At 36.4% G+C, this 20,469-nt stretch overlaps 1 pseudogene; it reads left to right on the top strand.

Moving 5' to 3' along the window:
* The first annotated feature begins 529 nt into the window (after window positions 1-529).
* LOC148093790 (SWI/SNF-related matrix-associated actin-dependent regulator of chromatin subfamily A member 2-like) lies at window positions 530-16,230 on the top strand (annotated as a pseudogene).
* The last annotated feature ends 4,239 nt before the right edge of the window (window positions 16,231-20,469 follow it).

The raw sequence follows: 20,469 nt of genomic DNA, 5'->3' as shown, positions 1-20,469 counted from the left end.
CAATCAATTGATGTTTCACACGTCTCTCTGCCCCCACCCTTGAATCTTTCTAAAAATCAATAAATATATATCCTTGCGTGAAGATTAAAAAAACAAAAGAACGAAAAACATTGGCTTTAACTGTAATGTCCCTTTTGAGGATGTGCATAGAATCAGATCTGACCAGATAGCTTTAAGGAACAACATCTCGTGGAAGAGTAGATAATCATGAATAAGCCCTTTGGGGTCAGAATATGTGGAAAGACATTTGAGTTCCACTGCAAAAGCCTAAGGCATTTCTCACATTTTTCACATCCTGGCTTAAAAGATGCTCCCTCTCTCAAGCATGCCTGTGCCTTTCCCCATCCCCTCCTTTCCTGGAGCTCGCTTTCTCTCTCTGGAGCATGCCCACCCCCTTCCCTCTCTTCTTCCCCTAGGCCCATTACCTTTGAGTTCCTTCTAAGCTCCAGGGATCCTTCTTTTGCCTCAGTGACTTGTTTGCCTCAGCTCAGCCGTCTCATTTCTTTCTACCTCATATGCTGGTGGCGAAATGGCACCAGGTGTTAGACAGGTGGAATCAGATGGGACCTGGGTTCGGCAACCTCAGTACTTGGTTTCTGGCCAAGAAAAAATTCAGAGCCAAGACACAAACTATAAGAGTAAGTATTCAGAAAGTCACAGAGGTAGAAGAAGTGAGCTGTAGAAGAAATGGACTCAGGAAACAAGTTACAGAGGCAAAAGAAGGACCCTTGGAGCTTAGGAAAAAGAGAGAGGCAGGAAAATGCACCTGGGGATGGGAAAATGGGATGCTGATATCCCCTGGCAATCAAGAAGCTGATGGCCTAGCCCAGGCAGGAGCCCTAGTAAATGATCCCTCAGTAGATACAGCGGACTGAGTGCGTGGGAAGAGCAGCCACTTTAGTGCCGGGGTTGGATGACGTATAACCAAGGATGCCAGATTGTCCTTGAAATATAGTGACATAGTATATTCTAAACAACACCCAAGGCAGCTGACAAAGGTGTCTGGGGCCATCCACCAGAGTGCTCAACCAGTGAGGGATTGAAAAATTGATTATATTATCTCCCTCCGTACAAGTGGGTTTTCTAACTATGCTTTGGTTTGAGTCTGGCCTAACTCAAGCTTTTTCCTGTCGCCATGCAAACCAGGCTACCACTATGGTACCTTTTGATTATTAGGTTATCTGTCTACAGATGTAATCACTAAGAGGCTCACTGTGTCTGCTCCCATGATCCCTTCAGTTTCTGTGAAATACTATTACTTCTATTCAAAGTTTGGGGCACAGGAATTTGCTAAGTCAGAGAAACTTGTGCCTAGGGTTCTCCCAATCCTACAGTTGTTTTTTCTAATTTCTTGTTTCCTCTTTAACAGCAGATGCTAATACCAAGCCGAAAGCTATTAAGGGCATAATTTATGTGCAATTTGATAACTATTATATAAATACCAATGTGCCATCTTTGACAGCCCCCATGTGCTGCCAATATCCTTCACTGGAAAGCACATACAAAGTCATGACACCTAGAGAATGAAAACCTCTGGGAAAGATTTCTTGATGCCCTCAAATACCCTCTAATAGGAAGAGTACGTAAGTCGAGTTGCTATGAGATAATGTCTAAGCCTTCAAATGACAACATTGTAAATTAAAAAAAATGATTCTGAAGATCTCTGCTGTATGAGAAAACCCAAAATAAATAAATGCAAAGTTACAGTAAGAGAATGAGAGATAAAGGGAGGGAGCTTATTGTAGTGAGAAAGGAGCTACATCATTCATGACTAAGTAAGTAAGGGGCAGAAACAGTTGAAATCTATATCAAGTATCTACACTTAAGGTTCAAATATTGTAAATTTGTAGCCCTTATTGCTTAAGGATAACTCATACTTCTCACACTCAATATTGCTATTATTACTTATTGTCTGCTGATATTGGAAAGACCATCAAAATCTCTTTTATCAGTTTCAGGGGGTTCACTAAAGCCTTTAAACATAACTAAATTCTAGAATCATTTCCAGACTCCTTTCCTTAATATTCTGTTCCTCTAGAAGCATTCTGGTATGAACATTTGTATTAGTCTTGATTTGGTTAGCAGAGCAGGCCATTATATATATTACAAGATAAGATATTTAGTATAGGTAATATAAGTTTAAAAATATGAAAAGAATTAGGGCACTGGCCAATGTGGTTCAGATGGTTGACGGCTGTCCTGTACACCAAAAGGTGGTGGGTTTGATTCCTGGTCAGGGCACATACCCAGGTTGTCAATTCAATCTCCAGTCTGGTCATGTGCCAGAGGCAACCGATTGAAGTTTCTCTCTATCTCTCAAAAATCAACAAAATTGCCCTATCCAGTTTGGCTCAGTGGTTGGAGATTCGACCCTCAGACTGAAAGGTCTCCAGTTCAATTCCTGGTCAAGGGCATGAACCCGGTTGTAGGCTCAATCCCCAGCCCCTATTGGGGCAGGTGCCGGAGGGAACCAATGGATGTGTCTCTCTCACATTGATGTTTCTCTCTCTCTGTCTCTCCCTCTCCCTTCTACCTCTCTAAAAAGTCAATGGAAAAAATATCCTCAGGTGAGGATTAACAAAAAAATAATTGATAAAATTAATAATAATAAAAAGAATTGGGGCACAGGAGTAAAGGTGTAGAATACTACAGCCAGACAATCAGAGAAATGTTCACTAACAACTTCAGCCGCAAGCAGTGTAGGGGGTGGAGATGCCCATCTCCCAGGAAATTCCAAGAAGCCATTGCATCTGGCTTTGTGAGCTGCTGAGAGTGGTGGCTTCCACTTCCCGTCTGTCTTCCAACACGTACGTATTCCTCTTACTGGTAAACCTTGAGTCAGATTACGGGGAATGTCATGCCCACCTGAGAGAGAAGTAATGGTGATATCAAATTGACAACAGCCAATCTAGCGCATAGCATTTCCACCCATATTGAATTTTTAAAGTGAGGTTTTTTTTTTATTTTTAGCATAATATTTGTGTTGGGTATTGTTATGGTTATGCTGATTTTTAATGAATTTGGAAGACTGTACATTTTACTGAATTATTGAATACTGTTTATATATCTTCTTGGTATTATCTCTTCTTTGAAAGATTGAAATGAATTAGCTTGTAAAACCATTTGAGCCAACTAATCTTTCAGAGGTAATTTTTTCATCGTTTTTCCAAGAGGCTCTACAAAATTTATGTTTTCTTCTTCCTCTTTAGTCATTTTAGATCCCTCCCCCCAGAGATTATTCTTTATTTCAACCCAATTTCAAACCTAGAGTTTTGCATACTATTATTTAATACCTAAAAAAAATCAGTTTTCTAGCTATGCTTGTAAGTTAGTCAGCCTTGCTGCACAACTTACCACCCAAGAATCTCAGTTTCTTACAACAACAAACATTTTTTACTCAAACTACGTTTCAACACTGCATTTTGCTCTTTTTTTATTTCTCTAACACCTCATATATATGAATTAATTAGATTAGTGCTCTTTTATTAAGGCTTTTTTCACTCAGGATAATATTTTTTAAAGTCATCCGTGTTGTAGAAGTAATTCATTCTTTTCTATTAATGAGCAGAATTCTGCTGTACGTATACAGGGTGGGGTAAAAGCAGATTTACAGTTGTGAGTTCTCAAAACACAGTTTATTCTAATTAAATATTGTGGGGTTTTTCCATATGAACAACTGTAAACCTACTTATGTGCCACCCTGTATAAATACATAATGATTATTCAGACTCCTATTGATTAATATCTGGGCTATTTCCAGCTTAAGCTATTATGAATACATTTACTATAAACATGTTTCACACTTCTTTTCAATGATGTATATTTTTATTTCTCTTGGGTAAATTCCTAAGAATAGCATTCCTGTACTGTGTGGTAGGCTTATGCTTAATTTTATAGGAAACTGGATAATTTTTTCCAGAAACCTGGCTTCAAAGTCTGTGTTCTTACTAATACAATATAGAGTTGAAGTGGGCCTTGCAGGGGGGGGAAAAAATTGGATTTTCCAAATAGAAAATTTAGGTAAAGATATTTCAGATAAATATATATTAGTTTAAGAGAATTATATTAATAAAAGCATATGTTTGTGAGAGTGCATTTTAGTCCAGAGAAGGAAATGATGCATGTGCTTGCTATAGTAAGAGATGAGATTGCAAAGGTAATTAAATAACTCCCTGGATCTCTGCTTGATCATAGTAATAAGATTTATGGCTTAATGCCAATAAAAAAATGGGAAATTCTAAGAGTTTTTTGGGGAAGATGTAATCATTCATTCATTCATTCATTCTCTTCAGTAAACATTTGCTAAATGCTAAGCCTATGCAAACACCACAGAGTTTTTGCCGTGTTCTGAGAAGAGGTGCTGAAGGTCTAAGATAGCACAATTTTAGGAAAGAAAAGAATGCCTCTGAGAAACACCTAAAATGACAGTTCTAAAGGACTTGTGGTTAATTAGATTTAGTTTCCTAAAAGAGTGTAAAGGCTTACTATTAGCCAAAGCTTGAATAATCAATCAATTCAAATTGCCCTTAACAATAGTAGAGAATTTAAAAGACAAGTAAGTGCTAGCAAGCTGGAAGCTAAATGCGTTTTTAAAGACATTTCTTCTAGGGAACACAGTAGTTCTGTTATAATATGGAGCCCCTTATTATAAAAGTTCTAAGTCTAACAGAGTTTAAGTGTTCCAGGTTTTTACTAGAAAAAAACTTATTTAAACTACTCTGTAATAAACATAGGAAAATTTCAATTTCAATTCACAATAAAGGTCATATATGACAAACCAACAGCTCACATCATATTCAATGATAAAAAGCTGAAAGCTCTTCCTCTAAGATCAGGAGCAAGACAAAAATGCCCTCTCTTACCACTGCTATTCAATATAGTACTGGATGCCCGGCCGGGCGTGGCTCAGCGGTTGAGCATCGACCTGGAATCCAGGAGATCGGGGTTTGATTCCCGGTCAGGGCACATGCCCAGGTTGCAGGCTCAATCAATGACTCTCTCATCATTGATGTTTCTATCTCTCTCTCCCTCTCCTTTCCTCTCTCTGAAATCAATAAAGATATATTTAAATATATATATATATGTATAGTACTGGAAGTTTAGGTCAGGGCAATTAGGCAAAGAAAATAAATAAAAGGCATCCAAACAGGAAGGAAAATGTTAACCTGTCTCTGTTTTCAGATGACATGATCTTATATATATTGAAAACCCTAATGGTGCCATCAAAAAAATTATTAGAACTAATAAATAAATTCTGTAAAGTTACAGGATACAAAATTAATATACAAAAATCAGTTACATTTACATACACTAAGAATGAACTATCCAAAAATGAAATAAAGAAAACAATCCCATTGATAATAGCATCAAAAAGAATAAAATACTTAGGAATAAATCTAACCAGGAAGGCAAAAGGTCTATACCATAGTCCAATTACATTTACTAGTTTTGTCAAATAATTTCTTAGAATAGTTTTGTTGTAGGAAATAGAGCTAGGAAGATCCTATTTCCTTTGAAAGTAACAATATTCAAGGATTTAGAAATTGATTTTAGGGCTTTTTAAATTTAATAATGCATGAGTATTGGTGCTTGTTTGAACTTACACCAAACTAATTTGCAGAAGTTAAAGGCAGAGGGAGATATAATTGCATACTTTTCAAGGAAAAGCAATGTACAATCATAGTTAATAATGTAAGTTACTTTAATGGTATGCCTATAAATAATTTGGGGATATGTGTAAAACATGAGAATTCAGAGTGAGTCAGACGAGAATATATACTCTAATAAAAGCTCTACCAGCAGTTTTTCTCTGTCATTATTTTCACACACTCACCCCGAGTCTAATTGTCATATTGTAATCTCCTAGTTATTTGCACGTTTCTCTCATGAGTAATCCTTAAGCATTGTATTTCCCACCCAGCTAAGTAGATTCTTAAATTAAATTCTGCATTTTTTTCATCACTTAGAGATTCTCTCTTTATTTGATAATGCCAGGACCACTATTTAATGATCCCTCTGCACAGCTGTCAATTTCTGGTTCTCAAAGGTATGATAAAAGTAACCATTCAAAATAATAGCAGGAAAGGAGTAAACATGAGGGACTGGGGAGATTCAATTGGAAGATAGTATTAATTCAAAAATAAAATGAGGAGCACTGAATAAGTTAGTTATTGCCACATTAATGTTGCAAAAACAAATGATTCCCAAGCTGAGTGGCTTAAAACCACAATTATTATTGTCATCACATATGTATGGGGTGCTCGGAAATTACTTTATTTAGATCGTCCTGGCTCTATTGGTTCTAAGCTACATTTAGGCCTGCTCCACCTTTCACCCTCCCACCTTTAGACCATTAACTTCCAAGGTATGTTCTTGGAAAGAGGCAGGAGTGCAAAAATGGCAATAGAAACTTGATGCCTCTTAAGGCCAGAATTAGAACCGTCTCACTGTGACAACCGTATTCTACCAGCCAAAGCAAGTGACTTGACCAAACCCATACAATGGGGCAGGGAAGTATATTTCTCTCATAAGGTTGGGGAAAGGACTCATTATTATGAACAATAATCTAATACAACCCAGTCACTTAGACAATCTAAAATATTTCTGTAGTTAGTCTTCACTCTAGAGTTTCTTACCTATGTATTTTCCTACCTAGCTGTCCGCCCAGGTACCCCAGCTTCTCAGTCCTTGGCAATTCCAATCTTGCCCAATGACATGTTTTAAAGAATTTCCATTTGTAGGCACAGCCTCATTCAGTCCCTGAATCATCAGTAATGTAGAATGCAATTTATTAGTCATGCCATTTCTAAGAAGTCTTGCTGTAGAAAGTAAATATCACTGTGCCTGGGACAAGACCTACAGGATTGCTGCGCACTGACCTGTTTTCCTCTGAAAAAAATGTTTGCAGGGTGTGGGCAATTTTTAAACTAGGATTCTGCATCAGTTTTCGAGTGCCAAAATGGAATTTGCAATAGTTTACCTTAAAGAATGCATTGTGTAGTATGAACGTTTTAACAATATTAATTCCAAATCCCAACCCATGAACATGGATAACATTTTCATTTATGTCTACCTTTTTAAATTTCTTTCATCAATGTCTTAAAGTTTTCAGTGTACAAATTTTTCACTCCCTTGGTCAAATTTATTTCTGAGTATTTTATTCTTTTTGATGCTATTATCAATGGGGTTGGATAGTTAATTCTTAGTGTATGTAAATGTAACTGATTTTGTATATTAATTTTGTATCCTGGAACTTTACAGAATTTATTTATTAGTTCTAATTGATTTTTTGGTGGCACCATTAGGGTTTTCAATATATATAAGATCATGTCATCTGAAAACAGAGACAAGTTAACATTTTCCTTCCTGCTTGGATGTCTTTTATTTCTTTTCCTTGCCTAATTGCCCTGACCTAAACTTCCAGTACTATACTGAGTAGGAGTGGTAAGAGAAGGCATTTTTGTCTTGTTCCTGATCTTACAGGAAAAGCCTTCAGCTTTTTACCGTTGAATATGATGTGAGCTGTTGGTTTGTCATATACGACCTTTATTATGTTGGGTATTTTCCTTATTACCTAATTGAATGAGAATTTTTTAAATGGACAATGTTGAATTTTCTGCATCAACTGAGATGGTCATATGATTTTTAGCCTTCTGTCTGTCAATGTAGTGAATCACCTTTATGGATTTGCATATGTTGTAACATTCTTGCATTCCAGGGATAAATCACACTTGATTACAGTGTATTACCCTTTTGTTGTGTCAGATTAAGTTTGCTAGTATTTTGTTGAGGATTTTTACATCTATGTTCATTAGTGATATTCTCCTCATAAAACTGGAAAAAATATACATTTTTATACACCAAGACAACATAAATAAAATTAAAAGTCAATTAAAAATAAAGAATGTATTGTTAGTGCAATGACAAGGAAAGAAATCATTCTCATTCTAACTTGTTTAATCAATAAATATGATTGAAAATCTAGCTTGTGTTAGATTTTATTCTGAATTCTAGATTTCAGAGGAATAAGGAAGAAACATTTTGACAAGAAGCAGGCCTTGAACTTGGGGAAAAAAAGGTAAAACAAATGATAATGATAATAATGAAATGATTATTTGTTTTGCTTTTCAACTCTGACACACTCTGCTCTGCAGCAAGCTATATTATCCCATATCCAAGTCAAAGCGCAGGTTTAAAAAAACACCTATCAAAAATACCAGTCAAATCCATGATCTTTTTAAAAACCTCATCTTTGAATATTAAAGTTTCATTTAATTGCCTAACTTGGTAAGGATAAAATGTCCCTATATCCTTTAACTTAGATTATTGGTGTTTCACAATATACTCAATGAGTACTTGAAATATTTATGATATTGAATCATAGATAAATCTTGCTTTATATTTGAATTTTTCAATTCAAAAGATTTCTCTGATTTCTTTAGAAATAACTAAATTCAAAGGTACAGCCAATTGTGATTTTTACAGAAAGATGTATTTTTCAGGTAAAATATAAATATAACAATAAACTTTTTTCCCTGTTTAGTGGTAAAGATTAAGTAGAATTTTTCTCTTTATCCTGAGGACACTACTAGACTCCAGGGCATACAATTGGGAAAGTAGGTCCAAATACAAATAAATACAGTCACAGAACAGTAAGCCCATTAGTAATAAGTATTATCCTTTGCTCTCGGAAGAACAGGCATTTCATAAAATAATAATAATGTAACTTGCACTCTGTAAATAACTGAATACACTTAATAGTTGTTTAGTCTGTGATATGAAAAAAGTTGTCTCAGGCAATTTAAATGAATAGTTATCTCCAGAACCAAAAGTGACATTTTTGTTCTGTGGTAATTTGTCTTTCTAAAGAAATGATTGATGTAAATACATTTAAAGTGGTTTTTCAGCCTCACTATATTTAATTACTAACAATATAACCTATAATAATATTAAAGGAAACAAATAAAATGTACCTTTCAATATATCACACCTTTAAAAACTAGAGTTCTAGCAGAAAACTTTTTTTGCTTTATAGAAGTATTTCTTAAAATCAGAGATGTAATATAATAGGAAGTAGGCCAAATAAAGGGATTTGATAAAGCATTTTACCATTTAAAACATAATTTACTTAAAAATTAGGAAATTTTAAATTTTGTAGTTAAAATTGACTAAGAAGATCGCTAATTTACATAAAAACTGGCGAATTATCATACCAGCTGCTGTAAAATTTGTGAAGCAAGTTTCATGTTGGCAAGCAGAACTACAGGCTGTCTTAGATGTAAAAATATCTGCAAGCATAAAATATGTCCTATGCAATTAGAGAGTACAGACCCAAATTTCTGAGGATTTCTCTTGTAGATGATTTTCAGTTTCAGTGAAGATGGCAAGTTATAAGGAAAGGTTACTTGAGTTTGGTGATGTCCTGCAACTAATTTTACCTATTCTTAGATAAAGTATTATTATAGATAAAGTTCCGGAAGCCATTCCGTCCTTGCTGCTCGACACGGTCCTTCAAGGAGGAGGCATCTGCGCGGCCAGTGCTCCCTGGGACCTGGCGGATGGCATGTCCCTCTCCCCGTGCTTGTTCCCCTTCCTGACGCTGTGTCCTCACCCGAGTCACTGCACCAGAAAAGGGCATTGCGCTAGCTGGAAACTCTTCCCCAGCAGGGGAGTCGGACGGGACTGGAAAAGACAATGATTCAGTAAAAGCCCCAGGGAGTAGGGGAAAATCATGTGCCGCTCATGAGGACTCAGCCCGTCAGCAGAAAGCTTAGGACTTGTCAGGCCCATCACCGCAGGAAGCTCCCCACCGGGGAAAGGCCTGGGTCCCGGCCCTGCTGACTCGGGGCGCAGGGCCATCCACAGGGAGCCCACCAGGGAGCTCCCACAGGAATGGATTACTGGGGGATGTTTATACTAATGGAAAACTCTGTGAATTCCCACAAGGAAAGAGCAGGCTAGGAAAGAGATTATTTCAATCTACACCTGGACCCTTATCCTACACAGAATAATCCTACACAGAATAATCACACACAGAATAATCGTACACAGAATAATCACACACAGAATAATCCTACACAGAATAATCCTACACAGAACAATCCTACACAGAATAATCCTACACAGAATAATCCTACACAGAATAATCCTACACAGAATATTACAATGGGGACGGACTGCTGCAGGGAATGTAGCACAGAGACTGAGGCTGGTGCCAGACAGGCGGTCACCACAGCTAAGAACAGTCACGGGCAAGCTGCAGAGCCAAAGCTGGCTGAGTTATTCTCCTTTGAGCTACGTGGTAGAGCAATAAAATAGTAACTTCAGAATATAAATAACAAACTAGAGATTAACCTGTAGAATAGCCTATAGAAATATAAACAGTAGGTAAGACAAAAATTAGCATACCTAAACAGATGTAAATTCTTTAGCAAGGTCAGATAAGGAGGTATATTCATTAACTGCGAGAGGCCAAAACAGAAGCCGGAACATAGCATAATGTCATGTTGTTTAACCAGCAACAAAATCAAATAGTATAAATACAGTTGTAACAAGGCAATAAAAAAAGATGATTGTCCTGATGCTCTGAACGCTGTCTCCGTCCACACCTTTGGGGACCCCTGGACCGCTGGGGCTGGACCCTGGCAATAAAGATATAGAATAATTTAAAGAATGAATTGAGGCTTGGCCTGGTGGCTCTGTTGGAGTGTTGTTCTTTATACCGAAAGGCAGCCTGCTTGATTCCCAGGCGTGGCACATACCTGGGCTTCGGGTTCCGGGCATGTAGGGGAGGCAACCAATCATTTCTCTCTCTCCCTCTCCCCCTAGCTAAAATCAATAAACATATCGTTGGATAAGGATTTTAAAAAGTGAAAAACAAATAAATAATCTTAATGAATTGACTTGCTACCAGATGTAGATGTGCATTTAACACTTTGCATAATAAACTGGAACCAACAGGTATTTCAGACTTTCTTTCAAAGTCTTTCTAGCCTTTATTTCTGAGAGAGCTAAGAATTTTGAAACCTTTCTATGTGGTTCCACTTGAATTATTTTCCACGAGGTAGTAAAATAGTAAAATATCTTTAAAAAAAACTTTCCAAATATTTTTTTTCTCTTGCAAATTTTGACAAGCCAGGAAAAAGAAAGAAAAAGAAAAAGAGAAACAAACCAATCCACAAGCTGATGCTGTTGAAATAGTTTTGTGATTTGTATACATTATTCTCTATTCCATGGAGGCTGTTAAAGGTGAAATTTTAGAAGAAAAAATTATAATTTTATCCAATGAACTTAGATTTTGAAAGAGCAGATACTTCAAAAGTATTTTTAAACTGAACTACTTCTGTTACATGAAGTTCTACAACCCCCTATCGCTCACCATTTTGTCCCATGCCCTAAATATCTTCACTCTCTCACTTATAGTTATTAGTGTTGAGTGTGTTGAGTTTATTTTTTTAGGTAGAAAACTCTGGTTCCAATCACATTGGAATTTAAGTATTAATGTAAGCCTAGCTTATATGGGCAAACTGTGGTTATCCCAAAATGCAAATAAGAATCTTTACTTCTTTATTGATAAGACATGTTATGCCAAAGTACTTTCTATATAATTGCTTACCTCCTCTAATTTCTTGTCTTAGTTACCTTCACTAATATTATGGGCTTTAAATTAAAGTAACATAAAAGAAAAATAGACCAATGTAAGTAAATAAATTTTTACTTCATAAATTTAAGTCAAAATCTGTGTCAAATATTTTTTACTTTAGGACAATATGTCTTTTCCAAGATCAATGTTAAAATGATATTTCCCTCTGTAGAGTGTAAAAACAGGGTGTGTATTTTCAATTTGCTATCAGCTGTAGGGGCTACATTATTTGGTTTATTTTACTACGTAGATAAAATTATAGATGTTATTGGGCATTTCTGTTCATTTTGTACTATATATTAACATAAACTTTAAAAACTATAAATAACAAAGATAATTATATTTATTGCATTAATTTTCATGTCTTTATGAAAAGAACTATATACAAGCATAGCATATTAATTATTCCCAGGAATATCTCATTAAGTTAAATTTACATCCCTCTCATGGGGCAAATTGAGAGTTAAACTAATATTTCCCTTTTTCCTTCTTGTTTTGTTCACATTTCTCTTTTACTGCTAGTGTCTCTTGATTGCATATTTGTATCAAGAATACCAAGAATTTAAAATTCTCTTGCCATAGTAATATTAAGACTGATGACAGAATTAAGCTAATTAACCTTTGTAATCACACTGTTTTGTTAAAATAATTATAAGTATTTATTGTCCTTAAACATATCCTTAAACATCACCTTAGAATCACAGAAGGGTTAATAAACAAATTTGGTAATTTTCATAAAGTTTTCCAAATCTTTATCTACTTTAAGAAACCTAATCCAAGAATATTTACTGAGTACTTTGTATTGTTAAGGGAGAGTGAAACATAAAATTTGCACCCCATCCTTGGGCAACTCGCCATCCCCATGTGAGATAGTACAAATATCCTTGAAAGGTATCCTTGAGATAATACAAATATCGTTGAAACATTCTGAGGGAATATTTTAGCATTACATGACCATTTTAACATAGACATCTCTAACTCAGTTTTTATAAGGAAAAAAAACATACAAATCAAATCAAATTAAAATATTAATAAGCCTTCAAAATACATGAGGGAACCTACTACAGTGGCACCTGGGTTTTCGAATGTAATCCGTTCCAGGAGACCGTCCGAGTTCTGAAATGTTCGAAAACTGAGGGATCCACAGCTGACAGCTGGGCCTCAGGATCTTGCCCTCAATGGAAGCCCTGTGGCATGTTCAACTTCTGAGGTGTGTTCGAAAACTGAAGCATTTCCTTCTGGGATTACAGTGTTCGAAAACCGAAATGTTCATCTACGGAGACATTCGAAAACCGAGGTGCCACTGTGCTTCTCTCTCCTCTCCTGTCTCTCTCGTGTGAACCACCATCTATCTCTCACCTATATCACTTCAATAGCCTCCTGGTTAGGAGGCCTCATTCTGGCATTGTCCCTCTAGATATTATTTCTAATAGCAGCCAAAATAATACTTTGAAAATGGAAGTCATACCCTGTTACTCACATGCTTAAAAAACTGGAATGTCTTTGCAACTTAAGGTAATCAAATTCCATAAAATGGCTTACAAGATTTGGCATGAACTGCTCACCATCCTTAGCACACTGCACAAGTTTGTTTGCGATTGGCCCTTATTTATCCCCTCTGCTCGCTCGGCTCCTGCCAGTTTGGCTTCCTTCTGTTTTCAAGCACCTCAGGCATGCTCCACCCTTAACAGGGTCTTCACAGTGGCTTTCTCCTGCCTGGAACACTTTTACTGTAGATATCTGCACGTCTAATGTCCACACCTCCAACTCTGCTCAAGTATCCTTAACTATACTCTTTTAAATTGCATCCTACTTTTCAGCTCTGGCCCTTTCAAGTCTTCTTACCCTGATCTAATTATTGTTATTCCAGAGCAGTTATTGCATTCTAATAAACTATAATTTTTTAGATATTTGCTATGTATATTTATTTTTCTTTAAGTCCATAAAGCTAAGATTCTTTGTATTGCCTGATGATATATCTCAAATACATAGAGCAATGTAGGACTCACAGTAAGAACTAAATAAAAATTTGTGGGGAAAATAAATGATTATTAAAAAAAAAAAGGAAATGCAAGGATGTGTTTTTTTAAATAAGCTCAATTTTCAATTTCTATTAAAACAAAGGCACCTATATTGTGTTTGGAGTTTTATTTTTTATTTTTTCATTTTTCAATCATAAGCTTTTGCTAAAAAGACCAATATAGCAGCATCAATGTATGTAGAAAGACCAAGAAATAATAATAGAAAAATTATCAATGAGCTACTCTACATTATTTTTGATCAAATACAGAAGTTCAAAGTTAAAGTCTAATTATTTTGCTATTTGCTATTCAAAATGACATATCTCTTGTAATGCTATATGAGGTAAATTATTAGTCTACTCTTCTAGCAGGCAAATCAAAGTCTGGGGTTTGGGTCACTTTTTGAGAGAGGGCAATTTATATATGCTTTATGGAAAGAACAGCTTCCCCTTTTTAATTAAAACAGACCTCTGCATACCTGGTTTATTCTTATTGCCCCTCTACTAGTGCTGGCACTTGTTTTTCCCTGCCAGGATATACACCATGGCTATATGCCTAAGGGTATAAACTAAATTATATGAAACTCATTCTTTTATGCTAACTAAAGCTCTACATCTTTCTCTTCTACCAAATATATATATATATATATGTATGTATGTATCAGAATGTTACATGTATATATATGTGTGTAAATATATAGAGAGAGCATTCTGATACATACAGAATGCTCATGTAGTGCATAATTTTATATCTATCTCATTTGCTTCCATAAAAATATTTAAAATTCACCAACATTGGTTCTTTGCCTTTCTGTAAATCAAGGTGCTGATAAAGAATACATGGAAAAGCAGCAGAGTTTTGACACTGAGTAAAGAATTACTGCTCGGTTGAATTACAAGCATACTTTTTGAAAGAACATAGGGAGGTGGACCCAACTGCTCCATACTGGCAGCTGACTAGAACTTTTATTGATTTTTCATTCATTCATTTTTTTAAAAGCTATTGAACCCCATGATTCAGACAGTATATTGTATATCAGGGCTTAATATAATACATGGTCCTTGTTTAAAAATATAAATCACTTACTTGTAAGAAAGGAAAAGATAAAAACACAATTAGGGTATAATATACTAATTATCCTAGGCAGTCAAATGTAAGCAAAAATTCCATAGAAGATACAGAGTGAACATTTCCCTCCTCTGAAACTAAAAAGCCAATATTCACGAAACTTTAGCTTAATAAGTTTCAGATTTTGAGCATTCTATGATATTTTTTATTGTGCAATTCTTTTTTTGCCTTAAAATTAAACAAGAATATGCATGTATAGACCAAATCTCCCATGCTGATATCAACTTGACATTCCTGGAATGTACATTCAATTATGTTTCTCTGTACCCTCCCATGCATTCTCCCCCTGCCAGTGACTACAAGGATTTTCCTAACTCTCATGTTCTTCCACATCTTGCTTTCCTAAATTCAACCATCTCACTTTTCCAAGGACTGTACTGCTTTTTGATTCAATAATGTGGAGCCTTTTATAGTTTCCTTGAAACAAAACTGAATTTCATGCTTCTGAATCTTTGTTCATGCTGTTCTCCATGCCTAAAATACCATCGCAGCTTTTCCCCCTAGTAAACTCTGCTTATCCTTTAAAACTTTCTTATATTTATATTTTGTGAAGCCTTCCCAGAGGACACAAAGTTATCCAGTCCTATTCGTATCTCTGGAATTTCATGGTAAAGTTTTCCTTTTGCATGCATCACATCACACTTTAAATGTTTGCACATTTCCCTCTGTTTCTCCCTGGCTGGAGCACCTGGAAAATAAGAGAGAGATCAGCAATCAGTGCATCTCTTGATGGCCCTGGCAGGACTTACTGCGAGAGGTCTTCAAAACAGCCTCTTGGATGGGATATAAGACATACTCCTGAAGGCTGCTAGCCTGCCACTCCTTGCAGGGGATCCTTTGTGGAATTCCCTCTGCTGAGCAGCAGAAGTTTGGGGGGCTCAGGCCACTGAAGACTTGAAAGAAATGGAAGAGAAATTATGACTTAAGAAGTTAAAAAAACAAAGAAATGTGGATATAGATACTGCAAAAAATGTCGGAAAAACTAATAAGAGAAGAGGCCACCCTTCCAAGGAGAAACTATCACCAAATACCGCCCCCCCAAACTGACAAAGCAGATGGATGCTGTTATGGGCACTGTGATAAACTGCAAAGACAGGTGTAACGCGGAGAAGCTGCCCAGTAATTCTCAGTGGAAAACAGAAGGAAACAGTTCAGGGAGACAGCTCAGTGAAGTCTTCATTCAGTTACCTTCAAGGAAAAGAATTACCAGAATACTATGAATTAATTAGGAAGCCGGTGGATTTAAAAAAATAAATAAAGGAAGGAATTTGTAATCATAAGTACCAGAACCTGGGTGACCTGGAGAAAGATGGCATGCTGCTCTGTCATAATGCTCAGTTGTTCACCTCAGAGGGACCCCAGGTCTATGGAGACTCCAGCGTCTTACAGTCGGTGTTTAAGAATACACAGCGGGCCCAGCCAGGGTGGCTCAGCGGTTGAGCATCGACCTAGGACCCAGGCGATCCGGGCTCGATTCCTGGTCAGGGCACATGCCTGGGTTGCAGGCTAGGCAGCTGATCAATGACTCTCTCATCATTGATGTTTCTGTCTCTCTCTCTCCCTCTCCTTTCCGCTCTCTGAAATCAATAAAGATATATTTTTAAAAATAAATAATAAATAAATAAATAAATAAATAAATAAATAAATAAATAAATAAATAAAAAGAAGCAAGTGGGGCTGATGAGGAGTGATGGATATAGACATTTTTCTCTTGGTAGAACTGGATTCCTCCCTCCCCTCTGTCATTTCTACCCAGTGAGTGCATTAGTCATCTGGGCACCGGGTTGTTTCTTCTATATCATCATCATCATCATCATCATCATCATCATCATCATCATCATCTATAAACTAGATTTGAAATAGTGCCAGACAAACCTATGATATCATGGCATAAAAAAACATGCACACATACACAAATATTTGTAACATATTGTGACAAAATGGCCCTCAAAGATTCAAACATTTCAACAAACAAAATGAAGCTTTTGATGAAAAATATGTGAGTGGAGAGTATATTTCTATGGGTGGGTCTAATTTGCCAACAGTTTGACCGTGCCTGGTTTTATCACCTGCTCAAATGAGAAGATGTTTGTCTTTTTGTAGCACTGATAACCAGGAGGAGATAAAGTCACCGGTTATTTTACTTTTCATCAGACAATTTTCAATATTTTCATTTGTTCAGTATTTTTTTTTTAATACTTTGGAACATAAGAGCAACTTTTAAATAGGTAATGGATATAGAGAAGTTAGACTTCACCTGCATAGACATTTTTCCATTTTATGCTCTATGATCTGAAAAAGTAGTGCTTTTTGAATTGTGTAAGATTTATGCCTACTATAAACATTGCTTAATTTTTTGCTCTTGATTTAAAAAATGTTTCTGTTGAATATTGCAATCTATATCATGCATTGGATAGCTTTTTTGTCAACCTGATCTCCTGTCACCAATGTGTATCGTCTCCTCCCTAAAGTGTGCTTAATCCTTGCTTTCTTTGCACAATGTCTTTGGTTGCAAGTCATAAGCCTGAGGCAAATAAAATTTCAGTAATTCCTAAGAATGTGGTGTTGGTACTTTCCTAATAAAGAGATGATTTAGATCAACAACAACAAAAAAGAAAATAAGGCATAATATTAATTTATATTTTCATTATCTCTCACAGTATTGGCATATCGTAGTTGTTAAATAAATGTTAATTATTTAAAATAAGTTTAAAACACTTTATAAATTGTTGTTGATGTTTTTTGTTGTGCCAATAAGTGTTTGTTGCTTTTTAAATATAGATCTTTATTGATTTTAGAGAGAGGAAGGCAGAGGGAGAGACAGAAACATCAGTGATGAGAGAGGCATTGATTGGCCACCTCCTGCGCACCACTTACTGCCATGTGCTCTGACTGGGAGTCACACGGCCATCGCCTGGCTCATAAGTGTATGCTCAACCACTGAGCCATGCCGGCCGGGCAACAGTGTTTTTAAATATCTGCATATACCATTTATTTGCCTCTCAATAAGAACCAGTTCGCCAGATTCTCCTAAACCAATTCATAATTTTTTATTACTCTCAGAAAAAATTACATTACTACATTAAGCTTACACTTTAACACACGAAGTACACCTTAGAGAATGTGATCTCAGTATAGTTAACTTATTTTTTAAGCTTACAATCTTGATACATATTAAATACAGCTAACTCTCTTGTATTATATCTTCAACTGGAACCAATTTTAAAAACTATCAAAATTTATATTTTATTCATAACTCCCAAACAGAAAACTATGTTTCTTTCTGGGCGAGGTAGCTACTAGGAACTCTATGAAACACACAATTTTTTCAAACGGTAGAGTATTCAATCTGACAAAAAAAATCTGTTGCTCTAAAAGGTAAGTCTTTTTTTAAATATATCTTTATTGATTTCAGAGAGAGGAAAGGAGAGGGAGAGAGAGAGCTAGAAACATCAATGATGAGAGAGTCATTGATCGGCTGCAGCCCGCAACCCAGGCATGTGCCCTGACCGGGAACCGAACCCTGATCGCCTGGATCCTAGGTTGATGCTTAACCGCTGAGCCACGCCCGGCCGGGCCTAAAAGGTAAGTCTTAATCTTTCTATTTATAAGAAAGAGATTGATACCTGAATGGCCTAGATTTTTATTACTTCAGGTGAAAAGGAACATAGAAAGTTCAGTAATATCATAGTAAATGTTTATCTTAATACTCTCTGTGTATTGGCTTGAAACAGTGTTACATTTCTATTATTTCACTGAATTAACATGCTGATCCAGGTTTATGTACCTTGACCTCTTGGGAAATGGTCCCATATTGGTTGCCTGACAATATTTGAACCATTTCTTAGTGTCAGGGTAATTTATTTCCCACTGAGAAATATTTTTGTACTCATTAATCATACCAGCAAAATAATTTAACTAACTTTGAATGTTTATTTCTGGGTCAGAGGTGTCTCTAGTCATTGCAGTCATTGCAGTCATTTATCTGGGTAGGAGTGGGGAGCATAAGTTTTGAGGAAAAATTCCTTAATGTCCTCGTATTTTAAAATTTGGAAAAAATCCTAATCTTCCTAAATTTTAGACTAATTTTAATAGAGACAATAAAGTTAGTTTAGAATACAAGTAAGTGACATACAAAACCTATAGCTGAATAACAATGTCAAGCAGCCCAAAACATAAAGCCAGAGGATTTAGCCCTAGAACAAACTTTAAGAGGTGATTTATTCTATACTGGTTTAGGGTGGTAACTCATTTATAAAATTGGTAGCAATTATGACTTCCCACCTACTCTCATTCACCAGAGGACATAAGTAAATTTATAATAAAGTAGCTGCAAGCATCAGCTCATATTTTTACCCTTAAAAGTAGTTAGCTTGGTTCTTGAAATTTAAAGCAATGTTTTATGATTGTGGGCCTGTGGCTGGAAGCAAAATTAGAGGACTGTGTTAAAAAGGTAGTTTCACTGATCAACAATAATAGTACTAAAGATATATGAATTCTGTGACTTATTTCCTTTACTGTGTTAATAGCACAGCATCTAAAATCTTCTGCATTTGCATCTGTAATTCTCATCACTCCCACCCTATTTCAAAAGAAATTGCTGCATACTCTGTGTTCCAACCTTGTGTATTAAACCCAGATGCTAGAGTAAATTTATGATCCCATAGCCAACAGTGTTGCTGCTTAAAACTGGACACTGAGTGTGATATTATATACAAATATTTGTAGATAGCAGCATTGGTATTGAAGCAGTATAGTAAGAAGCTAGGAAAATTCCTGGGCAAGTGGATTGGATAACTGAGGCAAAATAATTAAACAATACCAAACAATTTGAACAATTTATAGCCAGCTAGTGAATTACAAGACCTTATCTTCCCTAACCAAGGACACTTGAGATCAAATGGTTTATACTTCCTCTCCCTGACCACAGAACAAATAGCTTAAATCACCTAGTCAGGGAGATAGAGACCCAATTAATGACATTTGTGCCAGCCAAACTCAAGGGTGGATGAAGTCAGGGGAACAAATAACAAAAACCTGATTAGAACCAGAGAGACCCAAGATAAAAGTAAAGCAATAAAGTAGACCAGAGAACAATCCCAAATTCCCCTATGTGCTCATTTTGATGCATCAGCATATTAAAAACACACCTGGAAAGCTGATGAATATTCTGCCGAAACCCTCCCCTAATATTCTTTCACACACGAGAGAAAGAGAAACACCCAGAACAGGCTATCTCTAGAGCATGCCCACACCAGTTTTCCCGCATGAACTTTTTACTTTCTTTCTCCTAAACTCTAAGGGTCCCCAGGAGACTTATAACTAGGGAAGCAGTGGGAAGGGGCAGCTCATCCACCGTAGGCGTACCCCCTGAACCTGTCTCCAAGGCGCCCTTTTCTCTGATTCCCAGGGAGCTAAAGCGGACAAGCTCACTGCTATCACTGTGACCTTCACTTCCCAGTGAGCTAACAGCAGCCTTGCCTTGCTCACTGCTTTCCAGTACCATTTCTAGGGAGTCAAAGCAGAGCACCGCCTACGCTCTCTCCTGCTGCTGCTTCTTTCTCGCGTCTTTCCTTTGTTTCACTGGCCCCAGCTTTAATAAATGCACTCTCAAAATCACCTGGGCTCGTGCTGCGAAATATTTCCTGCAGGAAGTCAAGAACACACGCACTACCCTCT

The sequence above is a fragment of the Miniopterus natalensis genome, chromosome 2 (genome assembly GCF_054644295.1).
Source record: "Miniopterus natalensis isolate mMinNat1 chromosome 2, mMinNat1.hap1, whole genome shotgun sequence".
Lineage (NCBI taxonomy): Eukaryota > Metazoa > Chordata > Mammalia > Chiroptera > Miniopteridae > Miniopterus > Miniopterus natalensis.
Note: the sequence above shows the minus strand (reverse complement) of the source record. Positions and strands in the feature narration are given on the sequence as shown.